At 51.8% G+C, this 7,598-nt stretch overlaps 1 long non-coding RNA gene across 1 annotated transcript; it reads right to left on the bottom strand.

Annotated features, from left to right (window-relative positions):
• Window positions 1-277: 277 nt before the first annotated feature.
• On the bottom strand, window positions 278-6,989 carry LOC148776125 (uncharacterized). Its single transcript, XR_016038553.1, has 3 exons — window positions 5,567-6,989; window positions 2,011-5,473; window positions 278-1,909 (listed from the first exon to the last, which is right to left on the bottom strand). It is a non-coding gene; the product is annotated as an uncharacterized LOC148776125 (long non-coding RNA).
• Window positions 6,990-7,598: the final 609 nt, after the last annotated feature.

Here is a 7,598-nt window from a genome sequence, read left to right as displayed (position 1 = left end):
TTGGAACTACTCTCCCAGGTGGGCGGGGCTGAGGCCCATTCCAGTAATGGAGCACATCTTCCTAGAGTCGGGGGTGAAGCCCTCAGCAAAGGGGGCAGGACACTCTGAGAGCCAGGTCCATGCTCACTACCCAGGCCCGGGGGGTCATGGCTCTGGATCACAGGAGCTGGAGAAGCAGGTGGCCAGTCAGAGCACAGACAGGCAGGCCTCACCTTCTGGGAAAGAATGAGAGCCCTAGGGGTTTGTGTCCTTTATGGAGAGCAGGGGATGCGGGGTCCAGACCCCTAGAAAGCCCTCCCGATCCTCCCTCCACCAGCAGGCTCTCACCCAACACAGTTTAAGCCCATTTTAATCCAGTATTCTGATTAGTAAAATGTCTTTCAGCATGTCCTCCAATAAATACATATTTATTTTAAATTATATGGCATGAATTGCTCCCCAAATATATCATGCTCATTAGAACTTTCAGAAATATATGCATAGCAAAGTTAAAAGCTAAAAAAATATATAAACAGAACAGTTTGATCCTGCATTCAGACAAATGAATCGGTGGGCATGCCTCGCTTTGGAGGTAGTAGAAACTCTAGTTGCATTTTGTTGCTCTTGTGTTTTCTTGAATCTTGTTTACTTGTGTGTCCAATTCAGTGAGCTCCTCTCTTGTCAGGTGGGGTTGGTCTCTCAGTTTCTCCTCCTTGCTTGTTAAGCTGCCAAAGGCTAAGAGCACTGTGCTTTAGACGGTGCAGACTGCGGGTTACAGAGCTGGTGATGATAAAGTTGCTCAGTATTTTGTGAACACGTACTCTGAACACAGAACTTTGTGGCCGGCACTGCGGGGGGGGTGGGGCGGCGTTCAAAGAGCAAGACATGGTCCCGCCATCACGGAGGGAGCTCTGTAGACCAGGTGTCTCACCTGGGCCTGGGGTGGCTAGGCCACGTACGTGAGGCCTGCAGGAGCCTGGCATGGTCAGATGTGGTCACTGGGCGATTCTGGCTGGAACTCAGGAGGGGATGAAAGGGAATGGTGAGAGGGAATGGTGAGTGAGAAGGTGGGCACTGGGCAGGAGGTGGGTGATGAAGATTCCAGGTGGGGAGGGTGTGTGGACAGCCCTGTCTGCGTGGCTTTCCCATCCTCAGGCCCACTTGGAGTGCTCTTTGCCCCCTGGATCTTCAGCACAAGGGGACAAAAGGGACCAGAGGGCTGGGAAGGAGGCACCCCAAACTGCATAGAAACAGAGGGGCTCTCTTGGGCCTCCACCTCTCCAGGGTGAAGGAAGCAGTAGGCCCGGGCCACAGTTAGAGGGTCTGGTCATCCAGGTTTCATTCATCTGCTGTCCCACTGCCCCATAAAGCCTCCACTAACTGCCCTGTGAAGCCACTGGGGTTCCTGGTTTGAAAAAGGGACTTCACGAGGCTTGAGTATGGGGCACCGACCGGCTGCCCTCATGGCTTAGCATGGGAGGGCTTGCTTTGGGGGCCAGCACCCCACCCCCACCATCCAGCATGTCTGTGGCTCTGAACTTCCTCCCCACTCCTTGGGGTGGGAGCTGGGCTCTTCCAGCTTCAGGTTCAGATCCCTGGGCATCTTCCGGAGCAGTGAGGGCTCCTGCTGAGCTGGTCATGTCTGCCTTGGATGAAGGATGAAGAAGCTTCAATCCTTTCATGGGAAAGAATCTCACAGGCCAGAGGAGGAAAGGTGTGAAGGCTCTGAAGCCCTGGAGGTGGGGTTTGGGGCTACCACAGAGAGGGAGTCAAGAACCCCACACCATCCCCTCCTCGTGCACCACGTGGCCATGGGCCTGCAGAACTTGTGTGCGTGACCCTGAGCCTGGGCCCAGGCTGGAGGTTTTAGGCCTCACTGTGAGAGGGTGTACGCTGGCACTGGACATCAGAGTTGGCCTTGCCCTAGAGGCTGGGGGAAATTAAGAGAAATTTTGCTTACTGTTTATCCCAGGTCAACAAGAACATGTAGAATCTGAAGGAGCCTGGAAAGGGCTGGGGAGAAGGAGGTACCTGCCAGGCTGGGTCAGGATGAGCAGTTTGTCTGTCTTCAAGGAAGAAGTGGGCTTCTCTTGTGGCTCAGCTGGTAAAGAATTCACCCGCAATGTGGAAAACCTGGGTTCGATCCCTGGGTTGGGAGGATCCCCTGGAGAAGGGAAAGGCTACCCACTCCAGTTTTCTGGCCTGGAGAATTCCAAGGACTGTATAGTCCATGGGGTTGCAAAGCGTCAGACACAAGTGAGCGACTTTCACTCACTCACTCAAGGAAGAAGCAGAGAGCAGATATGCAAACATTTGCGGGTGGCCCACAGCAGAGGGTTGAAGGGGTCATCTAAGAGATTGAAGCAACGATCTGTATGATCTGTGCAAGTATGGAAAACACAAGCTGGAGAGGCCCATGCTGGTCCATTCAGCACACGCCAACCCATAGAGCCCCAGGGCAAAGTCACCATTGGAAGTGGCACCGGCTCTGGGGGGTACTGGGGCAGGGATGGTTCTGTGTTAATAGGTGTTAACAGGGGCACACCTCCAGCACCAAGGCAGGAAGTAGCATCACTCTAGCTCAGCAGAGGAGCCTGCAGGCAGGAGGTCTCTGGCCCCTATGCTTAGAGACTCTGTGACAGGAGCTACTGCACATCTGGGGGTGGGGGTCAGGGGTCCCTGAGACCTCAAGGGCAAGATCCACATGAGGCTCAGACCAGGTCGGGCCCAAGGAAACAGGGTGAGAACTGCTCTTGTCTCAGCCCCTGATTCCTGGGCTCCAAAATCACTGCAGATGGTGACTGCAGCCATGAAATTAAAAGAAACTTGCTCCTTGGAAGAAAAGCTATGACAAACCTAGACAACATATTAAAAAGTAGAGACATTACTTTTCCAAAAAAGGTCTGTCTAGACAAAGCTATGGTTTTTCCGGTAGTCATGTATGGATGTGAGCGTTGGACTGTAAAGAAAGCTGAGCACCGAAGAATTGATGCTTTTGAAACAAGGTGCTGGAGAAGACTCTTGAGAGTCCCTTGGACTGCAAGGAGATCCAACCTGTCAATCCTAAAGGAAATCAGTCCTGAATATTCATTGGAAGGACTGATGCTGAAGCTGAAACTCCAATACTTTGGCCACCTGAAGCAAAGAACTGACTCATTGGAAGAGACCCTGATGCTGGGAAAGATTGAAGGTGGGAGGAGAAGGGGATGACAAAGGATGAGATGGTTGGATGGCATCACTGACATGATGGACATGAGTTTGAGTAAACTCCGGGAGTTGGTGATGGACACGGAGGCCTGGCGTGCTGAAGTCCCTGGGGTCGCAAAGAGTCACAACTGAGCAACTGAACTGAACTAACTGACCTCTGGGACCTAGCATTGGGTTCCTTATCCGGGCAATAGTGAGGGTGACTGCACACCCTCTGGGGTCCCTTCCAGCTTTCTTAACTCTGTCCAGGCTCATCCAGGCCCCACCATGCCCTTTTCCATCTTCCAGCCTGAGCCCGTCCAAACACTGGGCCACCAGAGCAGTTACTGGGCACACTATGGGGTTTCAGAGAAGTTGCAAACAACCAAAAGTTCTTTCCTGAGAAGTGGTGGAGGCATGCTGAGCGCTGTACCCCTCTCCCCACCCCACCATAGGCGCTGGGGAGAAAGTGCCACCCTCTCCTTGGCTCCTGTGACCTCTGTGGCATTCTGTGAATGAGTCTGAAAACAAACCATCAGAGGGAGAGAAAAGAAACCACCCATCCCAAAATAGCTCTCTGTAGGCTGCCTAATCCCAAGCCTTTGCAGCAGAGCCGGTCTGTTATTTTGACCAGGCAGAGTGAGTCACCCGCTGGGTCCTTCTGGACTTTCCCTCTTGGGAGTGAGTTTGCAGCACACACATGAGGACAGGCTGGGTCAGGAGTGAGTGTCCTGGTCTTGGGGTGATGGATAATGCCCTCAGACCCAGGGTGGGATGCTGCAGGCCTCCATTTGCGGCTTTCCTTGGTGGAGGGGACAGTTAAAGATCATCTTGGGGCCAGAGGCACCTGATGACAATCCAGGAGAGAAGATGTGTAGACACTCCCCCCCCAGCACTGCCCCCACAGTCGCCAGGACTTAGAGCAAAGAATGAGCACAAGGAGCTCGGCCAAGGCAGGGCACTGTGCCAGCTGCTCCAGCAAAACATACCAGCACTGATAATTAGGCATAAGAACTTAGATGGCTGACATCCACTGTGCTGACAGATTTCCATTAGGGGCTGTGGGGCCCACGGACAGAATTCAAAGGGTTTGGACACTGGGATGGGAAAGATCTCTTATACCTTTATATTTCAGCCAAAATTTAGCATTTCTTGCTGTTAGGAATGTAGGCAAAAGGAACTCAGGTGTTTTAGCTGAGTCTAAAACAGTAGAAATCCCAGAGACTTTGCCACCAGTAGAAATCCCAGAGACTCTTCCTACCAGACTGGACTGGTTGTTGCTGCTGCTGCTAAGCCAATTCAGTCGTGTCCAACTCTGTGTGACCCCCTAGACGGAAGCCCACCAGGCTCCTCCGTCCCTGGGATTCTCCAGGCAAGAACACTGGAGTGGGTTGCCATTTCCTTCTCCAGTGTGTGAAAGTGAAAGTGAAGTCGCTCAGTCGTGTCCGACCCTTAGCGACCCCATGGACTGCAGCCTACCAGGCTGCTCCATCCATGGAATCTTCTAGGCAAGAGTACTGGAGTGGCTTGCCATTGCCTTCTCCGGGACTGGTTGCAGATATCTTAAATTACTGCTTAAGCTCCTCACAGCTTGAGAATTACGGAGGTTGTTAGGCCTGTCACTAGATCTTGTTAAATGCATGAACAAAGAAGCACACGCGGTACTAGATTGCAAATTTGAGGTTTTAGACAATATTTTGATAACTGTAGTTCAATGTAATTGGTTTCCATTGTAATCTTATGTATTCTGTCTAATGCATTTGAAAATACTACTCGGAAAGATTCCTACGCTTCACCAAATCGCCTTAACAGGGAAGGTCAGGATCTGCTTTCCCTGCAGATCCTGGTATAATTCTCCCACCCAACCAGCCAGTGTGGGGGATGCGGGGCTGGGGGACTCATGTGGTTCTGTAACATGTTGGGGATGCAGATCCCTTTGCTTAAACATGAAGTTTATCAGGAAGCCCGGCCCAGCTCATGAGGTGAAGGTGGTGCTGTTCTGGCTGGATTCAGAAGTGGGGGTTTCTTGCAGCTGCTTGACCCCTCCACCCACTCCTTCCCATCAGATGCCCTCCTCCCCTCCCCACTTCCAGCAATCTCCGTGGAGTGCCCATGTTTCCACCGAGCGTACCTACAAATCACCAACCCAGTTAACCCCTCTCTGGGAGCCAGAGAAGCCATGCTATGGCCTCACATTGTGTGGGGCCTAAGTTCTTCAACTGTCCTGCTTGTGGGAAATCCTGAATGTGGGCAGGCCTGAGAGGACTAGGAAGGGGGGTGTCATTTGCAATCCAAGTGTCCTGTGTATCTAGAAAAAAAATGGAGAGAGAAGGGAGCTTAGCCCAGGGTGCTCTTCACCCTGGGCTAAGCTCTGGGTTGAAATACTAGGTCCACCACTTACCCCGTGTCGTCTCAGTTCATCTGTTAATTAGTAGTAATAACAGCTTCCATCTTAAACGGCTGGTTGAGGGATTAAAAGAAATAATGCTTATAAAGAGTTTAGCTGGTCCAGGAAACTGCTGCTACCCTTTCCCCAAGGGCTTCCCAGATGGCTTTCCTGAGGGCTCAGCAATAAAGAATCTGCCTGCCAATGTTGGAGACGTAAGAGTAAGATCCCTGGGTCAGGAAGATCCCCTGGAGGAAGGCGTGGCAACCCATTCCAGTGCTCTTGTCTGGAGAATCCCATGGACTGAGGAGCCTGGCGGGCTAGAGTCCATGACGTCGCACAGAGTCGGACATGACTGAGCATGGGAACTCTTTCCGCAGGGAAGAGATCTGCACCTGGCACAGCCTCCTCCCACCACCCCCACCCCCATCCTCTGCCTTGGAGGTGTCTCCCTGACAGAGGGTCCCTGGGAACTTGTTTTCACCATCAAGCCCTAAAGCACTTAGTCCTTCCCATCTTTGCAAACACATCCCTTGGTATCCTCGGGGTATTTTGTTAGCAGCAGCTGACCCAGACGGCACACTGTAGCTATTATCTAATCATCTAATAATTAGCTTGACATTTATAAAGGGACCTCCAGGGCCTTGGGATGACACTGCCTTTTTCAGATGCAAGGATACTGTGATTTTGCACTTGTGCAGGGCAAGAGGGGAGCAGAAGGGAAAAGTGATCGAGGTCTTGCCTGCCCTCAACAGCCCTGAGCAGAGGCAGATAGATAGCTGGGGAGGTAACAGAGTATAATCTTCAGGGCCCCTCAACTGCACAGTCCTGTATTTTCTATGAATTTTGCATAAGTAGTATACGTTTCTTCTTTTTTCCTGAAGACACTCTCCAAAGTTGTATAAACTTCAGACTTAACAAAATGTAATCCACCCCTGGGTTTAAAGCAAAGTTGTCTCTTGGGTCTGCCCTGTCTGGAAACTGACCCTGCATCTCATTGCCACAAAGGGCCAGCGAACGGATTAGGAGGTACAGGTCAAGAAGGGGTTATACTGAATTCATGAACTTGGTGACTCGCTGGAGCACAAAGGACCCCGGGACTTCGGTCTTCAGGGAGTCAGAGAGCTCTGCTCGCCACCTACTGGCCGGGTGCCTTGGGTGCAGCCTAGGAGCCTCGGAGCCCAGACTGCCCACAGCTTGAGATTGGAGAAGGAAATGGCAACCCACTGCAGTACTCTTGCCTGAAAAATTTCATGGATGGAGGAGCCTGGTAGGCTACAGCCCATGGGGTTGCAAAGAGTCGGACACGACTGAGTGACTTCACTTTCAGTTTTGAGACTGATACAAAGAGCAAATGGGTCACGTGTCAATGTGGCGACAGAGATGGTGGTGTCAGTGGTGATAGAAAAGCACAGCAAACATTGATTTAGGGATGGAAGAGGCCAGAGATAAAGCCCCTGTCTCAGCCTCTGGAAGACGTGGAACAAGGTACATAGCTTGTGTGAGCCTTGACTAAGAAATAAAATGGGAAATGAAAACACTCCCCACCCATCATTAGTGGGGCTGGGGAGGAGAAAGCAACCATCTGCTCCAACACCTGGAGCATCGCTGTCTTCCAGTTTCTCTTAGAAGCCCCTGGAACAGATGACAAGGGAAAAGCATGTGGTTTCAGCTAGGACATGGAGGAGAGAGGTAAGAAGTAAAGGAACAGCACCCACAGGGAGAAGACCAGGCTCTGTCATTGCTCTGTCCGTGGTCCCACATGCCACCTGGGATCCCACGGCCCTCTGATACCTTTCCTTCCATCTTCCCCGCTTCTACTCAGTTGTTAAGGCTAACATTCCTACCCTCAGCATCTGCTGCTTCATCTTCGCCTCTATTCCTGCAAGACAGCATCCATTTCTTATCTGGCCAAGAGCAGCAGACATCTATGTGTCTCACAGACAAACGAGCAACAGGTGTGCTGAGCGTTCAGCCCTCTGGGCGGTCAGACCAGGCTTGTGGAGGCTGGAGCCTCTAGACCAGCCTCAGGAAGTCTCAGCTGCTA

This window comes from Moschus berezovskii, chromosome 11 (genome assembly GCF_049115385.1).
Source record: "Moschus berezovskii isolate FMDL1 chromosome 11, NW_MosBer_1.0, whole genome shotgun sequence".
In the NCBI taxonomy this organism is placed as follows: Eukaryota; Metazoa; Chordata; class Mammalia; order Artiodactyla; family Moschidae; genus Moschus; species Moschus berezovskii.
Note: the sequence above shows the minus strand (reverse complement) of the source record. Positions and strands in the feature narration are given on the sequence as shown.